Source organism: Ambystoma mexicanum, chromosome 4q, assembly GCF_040938575.1.
Source record: "Ambystoma mexicanum isolate Mex_15411 chromosome 4q, UKY_AmexF1_1, whole genome shotgun sequence".
Lineage (NCBI taxonomy): Eukaryota > Metazoa > Chordata > Amphibia > Caudata > Ambystomatidae > Ambystoma > Ambystoma mexicanum.
In genome coordinates, this window is record NC_090928.1 from 814,941,666 (window position 1) to 814,965,413 (window position 23,748).

Sequence of the window (23,748 nt, forward strand, 5' to 3'; positions counted from 1 at the left end):
ACGGCATCAAGCCATCAGGGCCATTGGGATCTGCCTTTGGCGCTCACATGCTTTTCAAACCACTGAACTGCATGTTCGAATCAGTTTGCTGCTGCACCATTCTAGCTGACAATGTCATTGTCCAGGTTCAAACTTGCACATCTTTGCACCGGCTGCTTTTCAACTGCCTCTTCGAACCACCAGCAACTTCTTTGTCATTCTTCATCAGCAGTCAACCATACTTCGGGGGATCCTTAGAACTGCATGCTTCAAGCGCTGCCCTGGATCCACTTGACTTGAACTGCAGATCCAGTCAACAGCCTCTACATTGTTGAACCAACTGACAAACTGATCCTAATGGCCCCATGATCAACACTACTCCGAGCACCACCTTCGAACTACAGAAGCTCCTGTTCGACTTCTGTTCAACATCCACTCCCCATCTAGAATAACACGAATGCTGTACCTGAACTGCTGGTGTGCAAGTTCTAACCTGTTCACCACCACACCATGCTAGCTGAGCGCATCATTTCCTTGGCTTGAACTAGAGGCATTACGAGGGGGGTTGAGGGGATATAGCCCCAGGTCTTTTGGTGTAGCCCGGACGCTCAGGGGCTACAACCAAAAGGCTAGCTAGCCCCGAGTTCTGACAGTCCCCACATTAGCATAGCCCTGGATATTTTCCAGACCTAGTAACACCCCTGGCTCCAGTTACCTTCAAACTGCCACTCAACCTGCCAGCATATTCCTTGCCGATTGTCATTGTTAGTCAAACCAACCCTGGTGGATCATCGAGTCCTCACACTCAAAATGTCACATAAAATGGCTCACACTGAATTGGTCACTCTGTGTGCATCCTCTTCATTGTTGAATCAGCCTGGTGGCTCTCATGCTCCACAGCTCCTCCAACAGTTCATCTAACTGATCCAGTAAGAACCGTGCATCCAGTCACCAGCTTCTTCGAAGTTCAACACTCTGTTGAACAAACCCTAGTGGTCATCATGATCCACACTTCAAGTATCACCTTCAAAACACAGCAATGTCTTGTTCTACCCCTGCTTGACACCATTCCCCTTCTTGAACAGCACAACCACTGTAGACAAATCAAACAAATAGCCCCAAGAAGCCTGGTTTGTTGCCATGGAACCATCAAGAACTGCAGAAGATGTTATTAACTTCTAACTGCCCCGTTGGTCCACCTTTGGGCCATAGAGAATGGTTATTTCACCTTTCATCCATTTTTGCACCAGAATATATACTTTTGTAAACACTGTGGTTTTTACTTGCCTTACCTCTGTACCAAGGGACCTCTGGTAAATATAATGCCAAGGAAGAAAAGTAATCAAAGATTGAGCTTACACCAAGCAAGAATGAATGCAAATGTATTGTTGCTGATTTCCAGATGGCAAATGCCGGTGAGGCGAGTGCATTTTCGCATGGAAACTGGCCTTGCATTACTGGATGTAGGAGACCACTGTAGTAGGCCTGGGAATTGTTTCCCCGTGGCTTCTTTTGAGTGAGGAAAGCCGCCATCACTGTGCCATATGTATGCAAAAACAAAAATAATGTTTCTTTATAATATGGATTTACTAAAACTGGGGCATGCGTTAACGCTTAATTCAATTCGACAAATAACAAACTCATGTGAGATATCCATTTTATGGGGCATTTTAACTTCTGTGCTTCTTTTAATCCCTGAAGGAGGGGCTTTGTAAATGTGGAATAATCGCAGACCCAGGCTCTGCAATAATTGCACAGGCTTAAGAACTGCTGCATCTGCATCTGCTTGACCGTGAATGGCTGTGGTGTGCTGTGTATCGCTTCTGCTCTTTCTGGAGTTATTTTAATGCTGTCTGCTGATATTGTCTGTCCTAGATGCACTACTTCTTTCTGGCAGTACTGCAATTTCTGCTTGTCTACCTTTTCCCCCTTGTCTGCTAAGTCCATCTGGATCACCCTATTGAACACACAAGGTGACTTGCAATACCTTTTTGGCAAACAAGTATGTTGGAAACTCATCCTGCGATAACTAAACATTGTGAGGTACTGTGACTCTGGATGCAGTGGGATGGAGAAGAATGCATTCTTCAAGTCAATGAGTGTGAAGCATGTTTCTTCTGTAGTAATATAAAAATATTGTGGCAGGTGTTGGTACGAGTGGAAACTTTGCTTCCACTACGTTGATCAAGACGCAGAGATCTTGAATGAATCTCTAAGCTCCACCTTTCGATTTCTTGATGGGGTAAATAGTAATACTGCACGAATATTCTGATGTTTTAATTATGCTCTGTCGATATAGTGAGAGGAGTGTGTCATATATACTCCATCCACTTTACGTGATTATGGGTACTGTTTTACCTGGGGCAACAGTGGCCCTTCCTTCACTTTTATGCTCACCACCTCTGCTCCCTTCAAGAACACTACATCATGGGGGTGGGAGGGATCAGTAATGCGAGGCAGACAACTGCTTGTAGGTTTATCAAATTATGCTATTTTATTAAAGAGAATATATTAAAACAAAGCCTTGCTTGCCTTACTGTACTGAGGAATTCCCTAACTAATCTATAAGCTAAGGGGACATTTCCTAGCATTGGATAACTGGCACTCACATTAAACAACAAATATAGCTACATAATATAATACAAAATATCAAGCAATATCGGAATGACATTCTCCTGTCCTAGGTAAGGTCCTTTCCCCAGAAATCAAAGTCAACTCAAAATGTTCAGTAAAGGAAAATGTTTTGAACCATCTCCTCAAACACAAAATCCACTAGTAACACATCTTTGTTCCTGGAGGAAAGATCCCCTTCCAACTTGCAGAAAAGAAATAGCACCAATGGTAATCCTGGTAATGATAAATTGTCTCTTGTTCCAGATCGTTTGCCACAGTTCAAAAGAAGTTGTAATATTCCCCAATGTTAATTATACACAATCATTTAAGATTTCTTTAGTTACAACTTTATATTGGTATATTTGTCAGGATGTTTTCATTGTGCTGCTGCTTACACTTTAACAAACACACTTCTACTGCTGGTACTATGAGAACGGTCACCTTTTGTCCCAGAGTACAGTATTGGTGTCAGACCACTTCAAGGTTCCATCTGCTGATAACTTAGTATACCACCATTGTTTAAATATTACTACAATAGCACAGTTTGAATTGTTAGACAGGATTCGACAAGATACACTTCAACCTCTAGACAAGATACACTTCAACCTCTACAGGTAGGTAAGGCACTCTTCCTTACAATTACTTTCTCAAAAGCAGCAGCCTCTTTGCCTCTCCTATCTGTCTGTCACAATACCAACCTGGTTCTGCCCACAAGAGTTCCTTTTTTTTTGGTTTCTGCAGTTTTTGGTGCCACGGGCTGTATATACTTCAGAATATTTTTCACAAGCAATTAGTTCCCCATCCCCAGATTTACTCACACTTTTCTGCCAGCTATTAGCCCAAGCAATTACACAGAAGCCTTGCTGCCACTCTATCAGCTTCAGGTAATACTGGCACACGTGTATGCTGGCCCACTTCAGTATTAACAACTTCACAATGCAGTTGGATGGCTTGTAAATCCTTGGAAAGATTGGTTTCACTATATATAAAGGGGTGCCTCTTGGCTTGGGTAATGCTTGTTCTTCTCTTAAATAGTTTATACTCTTTGCTTCTTAGAAATGTAAGCAATGTCACTTCTAGATACATTATAGGATTTTGTCTTAGTTGAAAACACAGTTAGGCACACACAACCTTTCTTTGATGTAGTTTTCATACTTTATAACTTGTAACTCAGGTAATGTCAAGATTCAGTATGTGGTAATAGTTTAGAGAGTGTTCCGTGTTCTTAATTTTGGAAACAATATCACTCCTTTGGACAGCAACAGTTTTTAAATCATTCAACAATGGATTTCAGCCAGATTAGCTGAACACAAGAGTTTTAGGTCTTTCACGATAGACGCAAGTGCTACATTTCCATTGTTATAGTATTATGAATTCAACAAACAACTTCTACTCGCATAAAGCCAAATGTGAGTGAACAAAGAGTTGGATACTGTTAAATGCAATGCTTGTGCAAAGTGTTCAAATGTCGTGCTTCACTCACTGGCTCAACAGACACTATCTTTGTGGGTTGCACAGATTTCCCCACTTCCACTTCAACTTCTACCACTTCTGGCTCGCTGGCAACCCACACTCTTCTCTGGAAGAGATGTCTCCAGTCCAGCCACTCATATTGGGAGTTCCTTCTGTTCCTGGGGCCCTTGGCTTGCATCTTGCTTTTTGCCTTAGTCTCCTGCACATCCACAAGTCAGCGACCACTGCATTCAGGCTCACATGGGGAAAGCCGTTTCTCGTGCATGTCTTCTGATGTGCACCCCCTGCACTTCAAACCTTGGGAGAAAAGGACTCTCTCAGAACCTGCAGGTGAAATCTTCTGTTTCCGTCGTCCCTCTTGCTCTCCCACTTCTGTGAGATTTGCCAGCCTCGTGACTTCCATCTGCTTTTCTGCTTTAGTGTGCACTCCAGCTCACTTTCCAGCTCCTTCTACTCCTTCCTTCCTGAGGGTGCATTTTAATGCTCCCAGGGTCATTAATTGGCTTCAGGTGTAAACTATTAGCCTTAGTTGCCTGACTACTGCAATGGCTGCTAGGCTTAATTGCCTAACTACTACATCTGCATGCCTCTTCAGCTCTCTTCCTTGTCTCAGTACCTCTGGAATTCTGAGACTTGTAGTTTCTTTAAACAAAGTTAGGTTTTACCACTTCTGCATTACTTGCAAGGGTAGATCTAATTCCTGTAAAGCTTTTAATAGTGGGACTATGATAATTAGATATTATAGAGGCAGATGTTTTAGTGAAGACAACATTTCCATACTCCTTTACATTGTACCCTTGGGATTGAGGAAGGTGTTTAGTTTGGGATACCGAAAACGATCTTTCTTTCGGTATAATTTTCTCTGGTTTTATAACATTAGGGTTCACAACCATAGATCTAATATGTGGTCTAGAGACATTAAAATGACAATAAACCATGATGTCTTTAGGCACCATGGGAAGATTCTTCTCCACCCGAAGCCCTGTCTCCTCCCATTTGATCCTCACGCAGTACACTAACCCCAGGGTTGGGATCACAGAGCATATGCCTGCCCCTGGCCACCTGAGACAAGACATTAGGCAGGGTTTCAGTGAGGGATCCATAGGATTCTTCACATGGGACACTGGTCAATAGTACATATGGTACTTTTTTCAAATCCTCCCACAAGTGAGTTGATGCCTTGCTCACTACCTGCATCATGTGGAGGACCTGTACCTCCTCTGAATCAGGTTCACATGGGATTCCTATCAGAAATACAATTTCCGCCTCCTCTTCATCCTCTGAGAACAGTTGTTCATCAGTTAAGAATGTTAGTCTAAATGGGCCTCATTATGGGACCGGCGGTGGCTGTGCCGGTAGAACCGGCACGGCTGCTGGCAGTATCATTTTTTTTCCGGCACCCTCAATTTGGCATTTACCAGGTCATTTGGCCCTGCTGGACCCTGTAATTGCCCATTTGCGGACGCCAGAAAAAAATGCTCCCCATTCATATTTGAGCCCCATAGGGCTCAATGAGAATGGGGAGGTTAGATGCACCGGCACCATTCGCGAATGGTGCCGGTGCATCAGACATGCTCTGCTTGCGGGTGCCGGCATGCCTGCCAGGTAAAACCTGGCGGGCGGGAAGACACCCTTGAGCAAAACTCATAGTTTGCCGGTCTGGTAACAATGGTACCGGCAAGCTTACTGGTACCATTGTTACCGGACCGGCAAACTTATAATGATGCCCAGTCCTGGTAATATAGAGGACCATGCGACACTCTGTATCATCTTCATCTGTCTCACACAAAATAACCATGTCCTTCCTTGCAAGTGCAGCCTTTAAATCTATGATGAGTGTTTTTAAGGGAACTATTTCTTTGTGCACTGCTGGCCTGAACAAACATTCTGTGGTTAATCAGAATATCTTATCTTTCATCCTGGGTACCCATCCTAGCAATACTTGTAACCCATAAAGGAATACCTCAGGGTGGTGTGGTGACCCGCGTAAAATGCTGTGTGTGCAAAAGGCTTTTATGACCCACTCATAAAAGATACTGAGTGTCGAGCATACTGTGCCCTTTTCTAAAATGAAATTGTCATATTTAATATACTCCTTAAATCTCTTCCTAATATGTTGATGGGGGTGTCTTTTGAATACCATAGGGGAGCTACAATCTTCTGAGTGCCTACTGTGAGTGGCAAATCTTCAGTCATAGGAACCATTACAACATCCCCAGAAAATGTGTCCAATACTTTGTTCGACAGGGGAAAGATACCGGCCTTAATACAGGATTTGTTGGCTTCCGTGACCATCAATAATGATACATATTTTTGTCCATTTTTCGCTGCTACCTCGAGTTCCTCATCAGGGTCTTACGTTACTGAAAGGATTGGGAACATGTGTGACTTCTGTTGGCAGGCCTATTGGGCATTTGGGACTTATCCTGAGAATTGAAATGGGTTACCGCCCAGAAATGTCACTCCCGTATAATGTGGTACTGTATTCTGGGCTAACACTGTGCTGTACTCCTGCATATATATTTGTGTTTGAAGTCTGATATTCAGATAGAATGACTTCAATCAAACTGCCTTGCAACAAAGGATCATCAGTCTGAGTGACAACCTTTTTCCAAAGCTAAAACAAATACTCTGTCATAATTTTGACTATGTTTTGCCCTTAAAAGATGTAAATATCATATCATATCATACCATACCATCAAAGACAAACTACTCACAAAATATCTCTGATAACAACTATTGGGACATTTCCCAGGTGCACACTGTACAGCGTCTTAGTTTAACACTATGAGGTCACAATTCATATACAGCAATTACACATCTATACGACTTGTCAATATAGATATGCGATCTAAGTGCTTATTTAGTCATGCTAAATGTGGTATTTTGGGGGAGCCATATGATCAGCACCAACTGGTATGTCAGAACATTGATGCAAGATGTGTAATTAAATATGCATGGACCTCTCAGTAGGCAGTTCATTGAGTATTGACAGAGGCATTATTCATATTTTGCATGTTTTGCAGCCAGATCTTACCAGTTATTCATTTGCAAACCATCATTACAAACTAGAACAGCACTGGGTCCATTGATTATTTACCCACACCAATGGACTCCATGACACCTTAATATTCTGTTTTAAACATGATTTTGCATGGTCTCAGGTAGAAGTTTCATCTGTTTTATACAGCTTTCTTTAGGTTTAACTGACACTGCATGACAATCTTTCATAACATTTATTTTATGAAGAATTCTTAACAATTGAATTGGTTACCTGTGTCACTGTTTACATTTTCCGTAATGCAAACCTTCCGTTTAATTGCCTATGTACATGATCTCAATACATCAACAGAATGCAGCTTTTTCCCAGTGCCCGTTTGTCCCAAGATGGCATCCGCTTATCCGCATTGAACATAATTATACTTGGTCTAGTTGATATATGCACATGACGTCGACTGTACATGTTCTATTCTGCAACAGTATCTCTGCAGTTCCAAGCAAACACATTAATTCTTGTTAGCCAATTGCAGTCAATGCTCTGGACTAGCAGAGCATGCTGGTGTACTATTTTTCCAAGAATTTCAGTACGGTTAGTTTATCTACCACATGATTGATTTTGAAATCCATGTTTCATAAACACCTATCCATGAAAATGTATATAGACTGTAAGGTTGCAGGAGGAAACCTCTGACACAGAGGTTACATGGTGTTTGTCATAAACTTTTATTAAAGTAATATGATGCTCGGAAAAATGTCTCCCTGTCTATGGTGCTAAGAGGGTTTTCCCTGCCTCAAGGAAAACTGGTGAAACTGTCAGGATTTCAAATAAAACATTAGTCACAGTCGTGTCCATAAACCCTAATTCCGACCCTAACGTTAATAACATAAATCTAAAGTGCAAGGATATTCTCTTCTAAAAAAAAAAGGTGTGATTAAACTCCTTCATCCAAGTAAAGTTCTGAATGTCAATGGTCATTATTAATCAAAGGAAATGTTCTCTTCCAAAGACACACTGTTCTAATATCCAGGGAATTACTCCTTTCCTCTGAATTCTGGCCTGTTCCACTTCACAAGCTAAGACGTTGGCTCCCTTTCCCTGACTTTTTCACTCTTTCATAAGTAGTCGACTTCCTGTTGACACTTGGTTCCTCGTTTATGCCCTGGGTAGGTCTGGTTCAGTCTCCTACCAAATGCTACCCAGGGGAATATGACAGTTTCTAAAAGTATTTTTCTGTTGGGTTCCAGACCCTGTATTACAAATAAAGTTTACTTTATTTTTGGACTCTAACATGGGTGTGAGTCCCAGACACGCTGTGCTCTTTGAAACCAGTTTGGTTTACTCTCTTGTAAAGCATGGATTTCTTCAGTGTTTCCTTCTCTTTCTTTCAGGGTCCTGACCCTCTTAATCTCTGTTTTAAATATGGGTGTGAGTCCCAGATTCACAGTACAGTTATTTTACAGCTTGGTTCACTCTCCTGTCAATCCGGTATTTCTTCAGTATTTATCTCCCATTCAGGGTCTCAGCCCTTCTTTGTTTCAAATATGGGTGTAGGTCCCAGACTCCCAGTACAGGTCCTTGATACCTTAGTCGACTTAAAGGAATGGGTCAGTCAGAAAATATTATTGGCCAAAAAGATGGCCAATAATAAAACAAATATCTAAAATATATATTTTTTAAGTCCCTATGGAAAGTTTTGAGCAAATGAAGCTCAAACTTTAAAATTGGAAGCACTAAGGGGCATCCATTTTGTGATTTCAGGCAGCCTCCTCGGCTCTGCCTTTGCGGCACTAAACAAGCAGCAAAGCCCCGTACTGCGAGCTTTTGCTTACTGAAGCCTGAGCAGAGCTGGGGAGGGTGCCTTCACTTTCATTTTACATTTTCTTTGCTCCCCAAGCCCAGGGAAGCACAGAAAACGTAAAATGAAGGCAAAAAGCCAAGGCGCACCAATTAAAAATATAAAGTTGTTGTATTTGTGATTGCTATGGTTGGAAAACCACAGCAATCACAAATACAACAAAGTTGTTATTCTGACAGCGGCAGCTTTCGCATGGAGTCTCCTGGGCTCCCCAACCATGAGGGAGTCTAGGATGCCGCATTCAGAATAACAACATTTTGGGATTTGTAAATACTGCAGCATTTACAAATCCAAAAACGTTGTATTTCTAAACACCGCAGCATGGAAACACAACCCCGTTGTGTTTCTGCCTCCAGAAGCTTTCACTTTGGAGCTCGAGATCCCCAAAGTGAAAGCTGCTGTAGGGTGAAACACTACGGAATTTCTAAACACCCGCATTGTGTTTCAGCCTACAGCGGCTTTCACTTTGGGGCTCCTGGGCCCCCCAACCCTGAGGGAGTCTAGGAGACTCCCAGCGAAAGCTGCCGCATTCAGAATGACAACATTTTGGGATTTGTAAATACTGCAGCATTTACAAATCCAGAAACGTTGTATTTCTAAACACTGCAGCATGGAAACACCCCCCGTGTGTTTCTGCCTCCAGAAGCTTTCACTTTGGAGCTCGCGGGAGCCCGAGAGCTCGAGAGCCCCAAAGTGAAAGCTGCTGTAGGCAGAAACATTATGGAATTTCTAAACCCCCGCGTTGTATTTCAGCCTACAGCGGCTTTCACTTTGGGGCTCTCGGGTTCCCCCCGGGGAGCCCGAGAGCCCCAAAGTGAAAGCTGCTGTAGGCAGAAACACTGCAGCATTTCTAAACACCCGCGTTCTGTTTCTGCCTACAGCGGCTTTCACTTTTGGGGCCCTCGGGCTCCCCAAGAGCTCCAAAGTGAAAGCCGCTGTAGGCAGAAACACTGCGGCATGGAAACACAACCGCGTTGTGTTTCTGCCTGCCTTGGCTTTCACTTTCGGTCTCTGGTGCTCCCCCAAAGTGGTAGCCATGGCAGGCAGAAACACAACACGGTTGTGTTTAAAAAACACTGTTGTTTTTCTTTCTAAGTTTCTCAGGCTCCTCTGGCTTGGAGGAACGCGAGAAACTTAGAAAGAAAAACAGCAGCGTTTTGAAACACTACAACGTTGTATTTATGTTTGCGGTAGCTTTGGCTTGGAGCCCAAAGCATTTTAAAAGCTGCGGTTTTATTTTCTACGTTTTTCCTCCAGCCCGGAAAATGTAGAAAAAAAAACGCAGCTACTGCTTATTTAAAAATAGCACTTACCGAGATGCAGCTGCAGCTTTCCTGCCTGTAGTCTTGTGTCCCCGTCCTCCGAGTCCAGCAACAATGAAGCAAAAGCCACCTAGTGGTAGCTTTTGTTTACTCCAGCTGGCTGGCTTTTTTGCTTCATTAGTGCCGCAAACACACAAAATGGATGCTCCCTAGTGCTTGCAATTTTAAAGTTTGAGCTTCATTTGCTCGAAACTTTCCATAGGGGCTTAAAAAAATATATATTTTAGATACTTGTTTTATTATTGGCCATCTTTTTGGCCAATAACATTTTCTGTCCGAACCATTCCTTTAATACAGAAGGAGTTCATCTCCTTGAGTTATATTTCTTCTGGGTTCTCACACTACATACCAAAGTCCTTCCTCTCTCAGGTGAAGTATGTTTCTGCTCCTAGCTTTTCCCCAGGTTTCCCAGCAGATTCGGGACTTTGTCCGAGACTTCCTTGTATAACATGACCCCTGTGGAGTGTCTTCCCACCAGCCTGTGGCTGCTCCATGGGCTCAGGGATACCCAGTGGTGTGTTCAGGCAATGGATCCCACAGTTCTTTTTTCCAGGACTGCCGTTGCTCCTCCTCTGTGCAGAGCGTTTCCCTGCTCGCTGCTGTGGTGTCTGGTCTTGCAGTCCCAGCAGTTCTTCATTCTGCTTTTGATACCAACTATGGGCCAGTGGGTTTCCCTGCCTTGTTCCTCTCTTCCAATCCCGTTGGCAATCCCGTTGGCAGGCATGATGTATAAAATCACAAACTGCAAAGGTTACATCTGGAAAAATGTTACACTTACACAAAACTTCTGGCCTGTTTAAGTTTCTTTTTCCATAATTTTAAAGACATATCTTTCAATTCCTAGATTTAATAATCGAAAAAGCAGGACATAAAAATAAAAAATGTAGGGACACAATACTGTTGAAGGAAAACGGGCATTTCTATGTCGTGCCTTCGGTCACTTCCAACATGAAACAATACATGCAAGTGGCAACATACCTAATCTCAATTTCAGATAAAGCAGTCAAGCATAGGGCTTCTCGATAGGTAGCAGGTACATTTAAATACCAAATACATTTTTAATGGCCATGTAGGCCAGAGTTTGGATGATTTAGAAACACTATATATTAGCTTCATCTAGGGAGCAACAGGAGGATTTATCAAAGTGTTTAGACACAGTCAAGCGGATTGATACCATGTTATTTGATGATGATTATCCCTAATCCCATAGGGGGGATTCCTTCCGCGGGCGATTTTTCCTCAGTGCACCACCCCTAGGAGGATTATTGTATTATGACACACAGCCCTGGCTCCTTGAGAAAGGTCTCCCCCAATGGGAAATGGATGACATCCTCAGATTTGTCACACCAACCTGTCAAAGTACAGAGAAAAGAGGGTTGGGGCTAAAATACACCCCTGTTACTTGCCCTGTTCTATGCAAAATGATTGTGTGAGTTCACGCCATGCACTCCACCTGGCAATAGAAGCAGAGTCTGTGTAAAACTCCGTGTAAGACTTCAGCAATGCTGGGAACATCTTTTTCTTCAATAATACATTCCAAAGAATTGCCCTAGGGATGCTGTTAAATGCTGCCATTAAATAGATAAATAACAAGTGGAGAGCCCCACCCTTCAAGCTAATACATGATCCAGTATCAGAGATAGTCTCAAAGCTTGATCAACAGTGGATACTCCTTTTGAGAAACCTTCTTGTAGATGGCTAACACAACCAGTTTGGGGAATCCAACCTTTAACTCTAAATAATAACGATTTACAAATAAATGCCTTCCCATCGAATCCAACAGAGGGATTGAGCGATGATTACTGGATAGTTAAATCGACCATTTTTTTATATAGGGATGTTGTTGTATGAATGGCATTACACATGTGTTTACTTGACAGTAGGATACATTCAAGATGGATCTATAATGTATGTGTAATTCAATATAATGTTTCTAATTAAATTGTCGCCAGAGAACCTGGGAGTATGCTATCCATAGGGAAGAGTTCAAGATCGTGTAGACTACAGTGATTTGGATGTCGTTAGCAGCTGATGTGGGAGAGCTTAGTTGAGGCTTAGTTAGTGTTGGTGTGCTAATGGCTAGGCCTTTGGCGGCCATCTCTGTGTGTTTTGTGTGTGTAGTGTAAGTTGGTAGGAGATCTTAGAGGGGAGAGGTTAGTCAGAGACACTGGGGATTAGGTTTTCCAAGGCAAACAAACTGCAACCCTACACTTCTACCACTGGACTCATACATACAGGTCCTATTCCACCAGTTCACACTACGCCTGACAATCCCCCTCTCTCTCTCTCTCCCTCTCTCTCTCTCTCTGTCTCTCTTCTGTATCTCTCACACGCACATCAATACATTGTATCCCATGAGCAACAAGGCACGCATCTGCAAGTTGGCAGATTATGGGGAACGGGCAATCTGTGAACTCCAGTCTATTTCCATAGGCTACAGAGTGTTATGGTAGACAAGAACATTTGGTTCACAAAAACGGCTACTTGAAATTTGAGGCATCAGTCACACATGTTGTCTTCCATAGCATGCTGGTTGCCAGGCTGAGAGATGCCTCCAATCTCAATCTACTATGCACATGTGCTGTGTTAACTGGCCTGCTGTGAATCCTTCCCATGTTGGGCAAAGCCCGTCTTGGACAGGGCAAGATCGTGTTTGGCAGGCATTTGTCAAATGTTTGTCAGACATTGGTCTGAACAGGGGCCAGAATCACTTCAGAGTGGTCTACCATGCTGTCTCCCTCGTCAAGCCTCAAATTCTTCTTATACAAACCACAATGAACCCCTCCTCCCCCAACATGTAACCAGGACTCTGCAAGCTGAAATGGCAAACCATGCAAGGGCCCCTACCAACATTTCTAGATGGGAAAAGCAGAATAAAGACTCCTCATTCCTTAGAAACCCAGTGCAGGTTATCATAGTACAACAAAGACCTTCTGTTGAAAAGACCTGCTTGCTGCTTGGACACAGGTGTCTAGGCCACTGCCGTGCTGAATTGGCAGACCAAGCAAGCATCCCTGCATCCTTCCATGCCGGGGCAGAGAGAAGAAGGATTACCCTTTCCTCAGATACCATGGACAGGATCTCATAGCACCCCAGGACGCAAAAGAAGCTGCCTTTGCTCTCTCTGCTTCTAATGTTTGTGAGCCACACTGACTCAAACATTATTTGCTTCTCCCAATTTTCTTCAAGACAAGTGCTATTGCTACTTGTTGAATTGCACCAAGTTTCTAAATCACTTCGCACCAACCTGACCTCCTAGAATACAATTTGACACACCACAAAGACTAAATTGTTGCTGTTGAGCACCAGAAAGAAGTGGCACAGCGAGTAGAACGCTCTCTTTGACATCCGTGCAGAGCCTGCTAACGCAGGTTCGAATCCCGGCGGAGCCAAACTCAGCCTTTCTTCCTTCTGAGGTTGATAAATGTGCACCACAAACCGTGGGTGATAATAAGCAGCCCTGAGATACCTGAGGGTTTGTAGTGCTATATAAGTGCCAAATTATTATTATATTACAGAATCTATAGAAATGCTGTGCCACTAACCTTGTTCACATATCAGAGTGGTCCCATTTCTTACCTTTCTAAAAGACATATACTTAAACCTTAACTTCTCTGCAGAGAACACATTACTGAATACACAGGTCTTCATTCCCATTGTCCCAATAATGCTGTAGTGTTAGTGTGCCTTACCTTTCAATATGATTAATGTCTTGTAATAAGAGAGAACTGCTGAGCAAGGTTCATGCTCAACACAGGTCCAAAAGCAGGAAAACAAAGTAATTCACAGAACACAAAAAGGAGTGCACCACTTGCACGAAAAACACGAAATATATTCATACATCACGGGTGGGAAGATGAACTGAACATAGCCAAATACAACAAACCGATTGCACACTGAATATTTTATAGCCACAAAACAAAACATTAGCATATGAGAAATGTAACAAGAACATCATCCTAACAGTATCATTAGTTGGTTCTCACCAGTCCTGTAAACATCCCTATACATTGTTTAAAAACTATTGGCAGTTACCATCTCATCACAGCAAATAAACACCATTTATGCAACATGCTCTCACACCCCTTGGTCAGCAAAAAGGCTCCAATCCCAGCTTGAGCAAACAATTCAATCAATAAAGAACTTTGTTCTAATTGGACCTTGCTGTTAGGAAAGATTTCATAATTGTATGTAATTTTCCCTCCATGTGTCAGTATAATCTGACAGCTCAATGTTGTTATCCAAGTCAGAATTACTCAGTTGGATACAACATGGCCAAGGAGTTTGGATGATTTAGAAACACTATATATTAGCTTCATCTAGGGAGCAACAGGAGGATTTATCAAAGTGTTTAGACACAGTCAAGCGGATTGATACCATGTTATTTGATGATGATTATCCCTAATCCCATAGGGGGGATTCCTTCCGCGGGCGATTTTTCCTCAGTGCACCACCCCTAGGAGGATTATTGTATTATGACACACAGCCCTGGCTCCTTGAGAAAGGTCTCCCCCAATGGGAAATGGATGACATCCTCAGATTTGTCACACCAACCTGTCAAAGTACAGAGAAAAGAGGGTTGGGGCTAAAATACACCCCTGTTACTTGCCCTGTTCTATGCAAAATGATTGTGTGAGTTCACGCCATGCACTCCACCTGGCAATAGAAGCAGAGTCTGTGTAAAACTCCGTGTAAGACTTCAGCAATGCTGGGAACATCTTTTTCTTCAATAATACATTCCAAAGAATTGCCCTAGGGATGCTGTTAAATGCTGCCATTAAATAGATAAATAACAAGTGGAGAGCCCCACCCTTCAAGCTAATACATGATCCAGTATCAGAGATAGTCTCAAAGCTTGATCAACAGTGGATACTCCTTTTGAGAAACCTTCTTGTAGATGGCTAACACAACCAGTTTGGGGAATCCAACCTTTAACTCTAAATAATAACGATTTACAAATAAATGCCTTCCCATCGAATCCAACAGAGGGATTGAGCGATGATTACTGGATAGTTAAATCGACCATTTTTTTATATAGGGATGTTGTTGTATGAATGGCATTACACATGTGTTTACTTGACAGTAGGATACATTCAAGATGGATCTATAATGTATGTGTAATTCAATATAATGTTTCTAATTAAATTGTCGCCAGAGAACCTGGGAGTATGCTATCCATAGGGAAGAGTTCAAGATCGTGTAGACTACAGTGATTTGGATGTCGTTAGCAGCTGATGTGGGAGAGCTTAGTTGAGGCTTAGTTAGTGTTGGTGTGCTAATGGCTAGGCCTTTGGCGGCCATCTCTGTGTGTTTTGTGTGTGTAGTGTAAGTTGGTAGGAGATCTTAGAGGGGAGAGGTTAGTCAGAGACACTGGGGATTAGGTTTTCCAAGGCAAACAAACTGCAACCCTACACTTCTACCACTGGACTCATACATACAGGTCCTATTCCACCAGTTCACACTACGCCTGACAATCCCCCTCTCTCTCTCTCTCCCTCTCTCTCTCTCTCTGTCTCTCTTCTGTATCTCTCACACGCACATCAATACATTGTATCCCATGAGCAACAAGGCACGCATCTGCAAGTTGGCAGATTATGGGGAACGGGCAATCTGTGAACTCCAGTCTATTTCCATAGGCTCCAGAGTGTTATGGTAGACAAGAACATTTGGTTCACAAAAACGGCTACTTGAAATTTGAGGCATCAGTCACACATGTTGTCTTCCATAGCATGCTGGTTGCCAGGCTGAGAGATGCCTCCAATCTCAATCTACTATGCACATGTGCTGTGTTAACTGGCCTGCTGTGAATCCTTCCCATGTTGGGCAAAGCCCGTCTTGGACAGGGCAAGATCGTGTTTGGCAGGCATTTGTCAAATGTTTGTCAGACATTGGTCTGAACAGGGGCCAGAATCACTTCAGAGTGGTCTACCATGCTGTCTCCCTCGTCAAGCCTCAAATTCTTCTTATACAAACCACAATGAACCCCTCCTCCCCCAACATGTAACCAGGACTCTGCAAGCTGAAATGGCAAACCATGCAAGGGCCCCTACCAACATTTCTAGATGGGAAAAGCAGAATAAAGACTCCTCATTCCTTAGAAACCCAGTGCAGGTTATCATAGTACAACAAAGACCTTCTGTTGAAAAGACCTGCTTGCTGCTTGGACACAGGTGTCTAGGCCACTGCCGTGCTGAATTGGCAGACCAAGCAAGCATCCCTGCATCCTTCCATGCCGGGGCAGAGAGAAGAAGGATTACCCTTTCCTCAGATACCATGGACAGGATCTCATAGCACCCCAGGACGCAAAAGAAGCTGCCTTTGCTCTCTCTGCTTCTAATGTTTGTGAGCCACACTGACTCAAACATTATTTGCTTCTCCCAATTTTCTTCAAGACAAGTGCTATTGCTACTTGTTGAATTGCACCAAGTTTCTAAATCACTTCGCACCAACCTGACCTCCTAGAATACAATTTGACACACCACAAAGACTAAATTGTTGCTGTTGAGCACCAGAAAGAAGTGGCACAGCGAGTAGAACGCTCTCTTTGACATCCGTGCAGAGCCTGCTAACGCAGGTTCGAATCCCGGCGGAGCCAAACTCAGCCTTTCTTCCTTCTGAGGTTGATAAATGTGCACCACAAACCGTGGGTGATAATAAGCAGCCCTGAGATACCTGAGGGTTTGTAGTGCTATATAAGTGCCAAATTATTATTATATTACAGAATCTATAGAAATGCTGTGCCACTAACCTTGTTCACATATCAGAGTGGTCCCATTTCTTACCTTTCTAAAAGACATATACTTAAACCTTAACTTCTCTGCAGAGAACACATTACTGAATACACAGGTCTTCATTCCCATTGTCCCAATAATGCTGTAGTGTTAGTGTGCCTTACCTTTCAATATGATTAATGTCTTGTAATAAGAGAGAACTGCTGAGCAAGGTTCATGCTCAACACAGGTCCAAAAGCAGGAAAACAAAGTAATTCACAGAACACAAAAAGGAGTGCACCACTTGCACGAAAAACACGAAATATATTCATACATCACGGGTGGGAAGATGAACTGAACATAGCCAAATACAACAAACCGATTGCACACTGAATATTTTATAGCCACAAAACAAAACATTAGCATATGAGAAATGTAACAAGAACATCATCCTAACAGTATCATTAGTTGGTTCTCACCAGTCCTGTAAACATCCCTATACATTGTTTAAAAACTATTGGCAGTTACCATCTCATCACAGCAAATAAACACCATTTATGCAACATGCTCTCACACCCCTTGGTCAGCAAAAAGGCTCCAATCCCAGCTTGAGCAAACAATTCAATCAATAAAGAACTTTGTTCTAATTGGACCTTGCTGTTAGGAAAGATTTCATAATTGTATGTAATTTTCCCTCCATGTGGCAACCCCCAAACTTTTTGCTGTTGTTTTACACCCTGATCTAGACTTTGCCAGAGAAGCGCGGCCTTCCGCAGCACTCCTCTGGGCTTTCGCTCGATTCTTATGGGGAAAATGACATGCCCTTAAGACAGTCAGTACTGGGAGACTTTGTTTTCCTTAGTCCTTTCCTCATGTTGCAGCTTTTGTGCAACATGAAACAAGAGTGCACCGTAACTTACATTACTGCGCTCTTGGGTCTCTAGTCATTCCAAAGGCCTTAAAAACTCTCACTGGACTTATTATGAACTGTGCAAGTGTGTCACGGACGGGACTGGTGGCAGCTACCGTTTCTCTTGTGTTTTGAACCCTTTTTGGCCATGGTATCCGCGCTTACCGCGTTTGGCACGAGTAAGTGGTCTGGCTCCAAAATGGCCATGCCACGAGGTTCTGTGTCCTGTCCGCTTACCGTCTTGCACCTTCACCTTCCCCCAGGTCGAGCCGACCCGAGGCAGTCCTTATTTGGTCATGCACTTTCCAGCGAAACCCAAAGCTTTTGTGGGCTTCTGCATGCCTTGTGTGTGCCTCTAGGATGTGGGCTGGGATGTCTGGTCCCAATAGACATCCTGGGTGCCAGAGAGTCTGGAGTGTCCTGAATGCCTGGGTCCACCATGGTCCGTGATAGGTCCACGTATGGTGTGAGTGTTTGTGAGCAGATCTCCCATTGGGTCCTCTCCGTTTTGGCGCAAAGGGAACTTTGGATAAGAGGAGGCTGGAAACACCACTACCATTTCGATCTCCTGAGTTCACACCGAAAAAAGGGATAAGGAGCCATGTATCCTGCAACAAGAAGCTGAGTCGAGGAACCGCTGGTGACCCACTGAAGGTTTGGCAGCCTGCACCGCTGTCGTCCTGCGAGACCCCTCTGCATATGATCATCCTAGAAGGTCTGCAAAGGCGCTTCGACCCATTGGAATAGTGTGATCAACTATTCAAGGCACCTTCATCCAACCCTGCAAGTAAGCCTCTTCGGAAGTGTCCCTGGGCCAACCAGTGGGCTGACCAGCTTATGCAGGACGCTTTGCTCTGTCACCGCCGCCGTTTTGGGGAAGCCCATAAAACTTGGTTTACTGCTTGCTCTGCGTCCACGGCACCCTCTCACCGAATTTTGTATACTTGGCATTCCCAGGTCTGAAGTGAGACGAGTGCGCCCGGACCAGAGTAAACGCGGTTGCCGTGTTGCCCTGCTGTGGTAACAACCTGTGCATGTCCGCTGCATTTGGGACACCCTCGACCCTGCTTCCTGCTACGCAGAATCTACACAGTGTCAAGACGTCCTGATCGTCGTAGCTGAACTTGCCAGCAACGTGAACTGAACTGAAGAAGTCTGGGTCTGCCTGCGTCGGAGACCGGTGAGTAGTCCATACCCCAACTGGTGGCCCCTCGCGCAGGACCCCGTTTCTTTTCTACTGCTGTTGCGAAATAGCGACTCTATCCCGCACTCTCACCCTGCCTCTGCCCACAAGTGGAGGCCTTGCTTGAGTAGTGGGGACTTGTTCTGCATCGCTTCATTCACCTTCCTGAACTGTCTGATATCCTCGAAGAGGCCCTCTTTTGTCCATTGGCACCAGCGTGTGCAGATACTTTTGAGCATAAGGCTCCTCTCTTCGTAGGGCTCGGACTTCCTCCAAGTTAGGTGTATTTCAGATGTCGAACTGGGTCTAATGATTACTTGCACTGCCTGTTTTCCTCCCCATCTAGGTGATTTACATATTACGTGCTCCTAACTCCTTAGACCCCTCAGTCTTGTATATATATTGTATTGATTGTGATGTGTTGGTTTACTTAAGTATTATTGTGATTCTTTGCTATGGTCGATGTTACAAAGGCCTTGGAATAAATGTGTCTATATTTTTAATATAACACCTCTCTGGAGTAATTTGTAAGTGTCCTTGCTTTGTGTGCTCATTGTGGGCTTTCAGTCACCCTCACCCCTCTTGAGACTTAGTCTTGACTGCCGTCATTGCTACCCTGATTGGTCTGGCTTGTCCACATGTTACCCTGTTCCAAGAAACTAGGCTGGCCTTCCGAACCTTTGCCCCTCCAGGTCCGAGTTCAGAAATCCATCTTAACAAATTGGTGTACAGCGGTGGGATACGACTGAAGGTATCCAGTGTGGCACGCGAGCGAAGGAATTTCAAGTTATTCCTACCAGGACACATAGTGAATTGTCATAGTATAACTTTTTAAAGGCCATAGTCCTATCTAACAGTATGGAAACAAGTACCTTGTTAACTTTAAATGCTTCTAAATCCGAAACATTGAAAAAGATGTGTGCTGAAAGAGGTGTCTCCTCTCAAGGCACCAAAATGGAAATGATCCAAAGAATCATGGCCTGGCAAGAAGCTCAGCTTATCGCTATAGCTTCAGAGGACAGTGCAGAAGGAGGTGGGGCTGCTCTCACTGGTAGAACTGACAGTTCTGCCGCTGCACTGATCCACTGCGACCATGAGGACAGGGAGGATGGAATGTCCAATGTTTCCTCTGCCAGTGCTGATGGGGAAGCCATGCTTGAATTCAAGAAGCAAGAACTGCTGTTTAGGCAGAAGGAGCTTGAGTTCAATATGGCCAAACTCCAGGAAGAGCTTGAGGTCAATAGGGCCAAGCTAAAGATCGAACAGGCAGAAAAACAGAAAGACAGGGATCACTATTTGGAACTGGCCAAGCTTCAAGTTGCCAATGGATCCAAGGGTCCTGGACAAGGGTCCGGGGCCTCCTCTCATCCAAGGTTTCCAAAAGATCTGCTCAGTGTGTATGAGGAAAAGAATGACATTATGGACTGGCTGAATACATTTAAGTATGCATGTGAAGTTCAACAAGTTGACAATGCTGATAAAATTGCCTGGTTACTTAGCAGACTGCCCCATTCTTACTGCTGTGCCATTATGGAAATGTCAAAAGCTGAGGGAGCAGATTTTGCAATGTTGAAGCAGACTCTCATTTTAAAGTTTTGAAAGACTCCTGCCCAATACTTAAAAAGATTCAGAGAGTATAAAAAAAAAAAGAAGGTGGTACTTGGGTATCTTATGTCACTGAATCCTTAAAAAACCTGACTGGCTGGGTCGAAGGTTATAAGGTTTCTACCATTGAAGGTATGAAAGGTCTTGTCATGCTGGAACATATCTTTGCATCTTCGTCCCCTGAGCTTAAGCAGCATTTGGCAGATTCAAAGGAGATAGATCCTAAGAAGCTTGCCATTGCGGCAGATTTATGGGTGTCACATCGAGTGTCCCATAAGGACAAGACTCATCCTGGTAAGCAGGAGGAAGGGAAAAAGTCCAAAGATAAGGAGGGTGGGGAAACTGATAAATCTTCTTTCCAAAAGGGCCACAAAAAGAAAAATAAGGGTAAGACACAAGAGAACTCACAGGGTAGTGGAGGTCAGCCTCCAATACTGAATACTGGTAAAAAATAATCCTCCCTATGTAAACAGACCCAATGGATCTTGTTTTGCATGTGGAGCAACTGACCGCGTGAAGGGGGATCCCAGATTTAAGGTCAAAACCTTGGGGGTCCACTCTGCTAATCTGGCCTTCTCCTCCTACGAGGAAGAAGAGATTACCGGAGCATCCTTCTCCTCAGACTCCTTCCCCAGTGGGATAGAAGCTGAGGTAGTTTTAGTTTCCCTGAGTTCCTGGGAGCCTAAAGTCGCAGAGGCTTATGCTAGGATTCCAGATAACACCAGGCACTACTTTGAAGACAGTGTGCTGATCAATGGAGTAGATACTCCAGCTCTTAGGGATAGTGGGTGCAGTCGAACTGTAGTGGATTCTACCTTGGTACACTCAGAGGAAGTTGCCACGGCCCACCTCTCATATTCCCAGTAATACCTGTAAATCTTACTATCAATGGTACAGCAGTTAGGATTCCAGTGAGCATTCAGAGGAGTGTCCCAGGAAAGGTCTTGTTGGGCAACGATCTCAGAGCTTTAGGGCTTGTGGGAGATACTTCTGACAGACCCTGCTCAAGGTCTCAAATGAGGGCAGCATTGGCCAAGACCAATGCCCAGCCCCAGCCAAAGGGGAAACCCAAGGCTAAAGGAGTCAAGAAACCAAAAAGAGGGAAAGAAAATATTCCCCCTAACTCGCCTACCACTGCGGTGGAGGTAGTTGGTCAATCACCCGGACTTGACGAGGAGGTGGTGATGCCTGAAGTATTTGACCCCAATGACCATCCAGAACTAAACGATTTGTTAGTAGAAGGTGGTCCTGACAGGGAAGAATTCAGTAAAGGCCAACGTGAGTGCCCATCTCTGGAAGGCCTAAGGAGACAGGCCAGCTCCCAGCTTGAGGGTGAACCTCCTGGGAAGCATCAGATTTATTGGGAAGGTGGACTCCTGTATAGTGAGCCCACAGAGTATAAAGAAGGAGACCAGAGGAGGTTGGTCATTCCCTTGCTGTAAGGCCCTTCCTCCTGCAGCTGGTGCATGAAGTGCCCTTTGCTGGTCACCATGGTATTAAGAGGGCCAAGCAAAGGTTATCCATGCGCTTCTACTGGCCCAAGATGGGGGTGCAAGTAGAAAGTCACTGCAGGAGTTTTTCCTCCTGCCCGTTATCTGGTAAGAGTGGTTCAACAATCCAAGCTCCATTGGTACCACTCCCAGTTGTGGGAGTACCATTTGAGAGGGTAGGGATCGACATTGTTGGTCTCCTTGACCCCCAAACATCCTCTGGCAATAGGTTTTTCCTGGTATTGGTCTACCATGCCACCAGATATCCTGAGGCCATCCCATTGAAGACTGTGACTGCCAAGTCAGTCGCAAAAGCTTTACTCAGCATCTTTACTAGGGTTGGCTTCCCTAAAGAAGTTGTTTCTGACAGAGGCAGCAACTTTATGTCGAAGTATATGCAGGCTATGTAGAAAGAATGTGGGGTCACCTACAAGTTCTCCTCTGCATACCACCCCTAGGCCAATGGTTGGGTGGAACGGTTTAACAGAATGTTAAAAAAAGTATGATTGGGGCTCTGGAAGAACCCCAGAGAAGAAAATGGGATCTTCTTTTAACATGGTTACTGTTTGCCTACCGAGAGGTACCACAGGAGGGTGTTGGCTTCAGCCCCTTCAAACTTCTGTTTGGTCACCCTGTGCGGGGACCCTTAGCCATAGTCAAAGAGGGATGGAGATGCACACTCCCACTATTACTACCAACGTAGTAGACTATATGTTAGGGCTCAGAAAAAGGATGGTTCTCCTGAAGGGTCTGGCTAGAGCCAAGTTGAAGGCAAGACAAGCCCTGTGAAACATTGGTATGACCAGAAAGCTTCCCTCATCAACTTCACACCTGGTCAACAAGTCCTGATCATGAATCCCATAAGGCCTAGAACTTTACAGGATAAATGGTCAGACCCTTACACAGTGGTGGAGCCCCTGGGTGAGGTCAACTATTTAGTGGACCTTGGAAGGCCTGGACAGGCTCCAAAAGTGTTCCACGTAAATAGGCTGAAGGCTTTCATCCCAAGAGTTAAAATCACAGCACTGCTATTGGCTTCAGATGTTGAGGAAGAGGAGTCTGAACCTCTCCCTGACATGTTTCAAAGCAGTCCTTCAGATAGCTCCTTTGAGGGTGTCCAAGTGGCCCCTCACCTGACTTCTGATCAGCAGGCTGAGGTGAAAAGTTTCGCTTAGGCAATTTTCCCCCCTGTTTTCACAGTACCCTGGTTTGACACATTGGTGCAAACATAACATAGACAGAGGAGACAGTGTACCTACCAAAAGAAGGGGATACAGGATGTCAGACAAAGTGTGGTCTTACATTAAGACGGAGGTCAACAAAATGTTAGATCCTGGGGTGATTGAACCCTCTAGTAGTCCTTGGTCCAGCCCAGTGGTTTTGGTTCCAAAAGCAGATACTTCCGAATTGAGGTTCTGCGTGGATTACAGGGCTCTGAATGCTGTCACCAAGACAGATGCCCACCCCTTGCCTCAAACAAATGAGCTGGTGGATACCTTGGGTGCCTCCAAGTACCTCAGCACGTTTGACCTCACTGCAGGCTATTGGCAAATAGCCCTCGCAGAACATGCCAAGGAGAAGACAGCATTCTCAACTCCGGAAGGTCT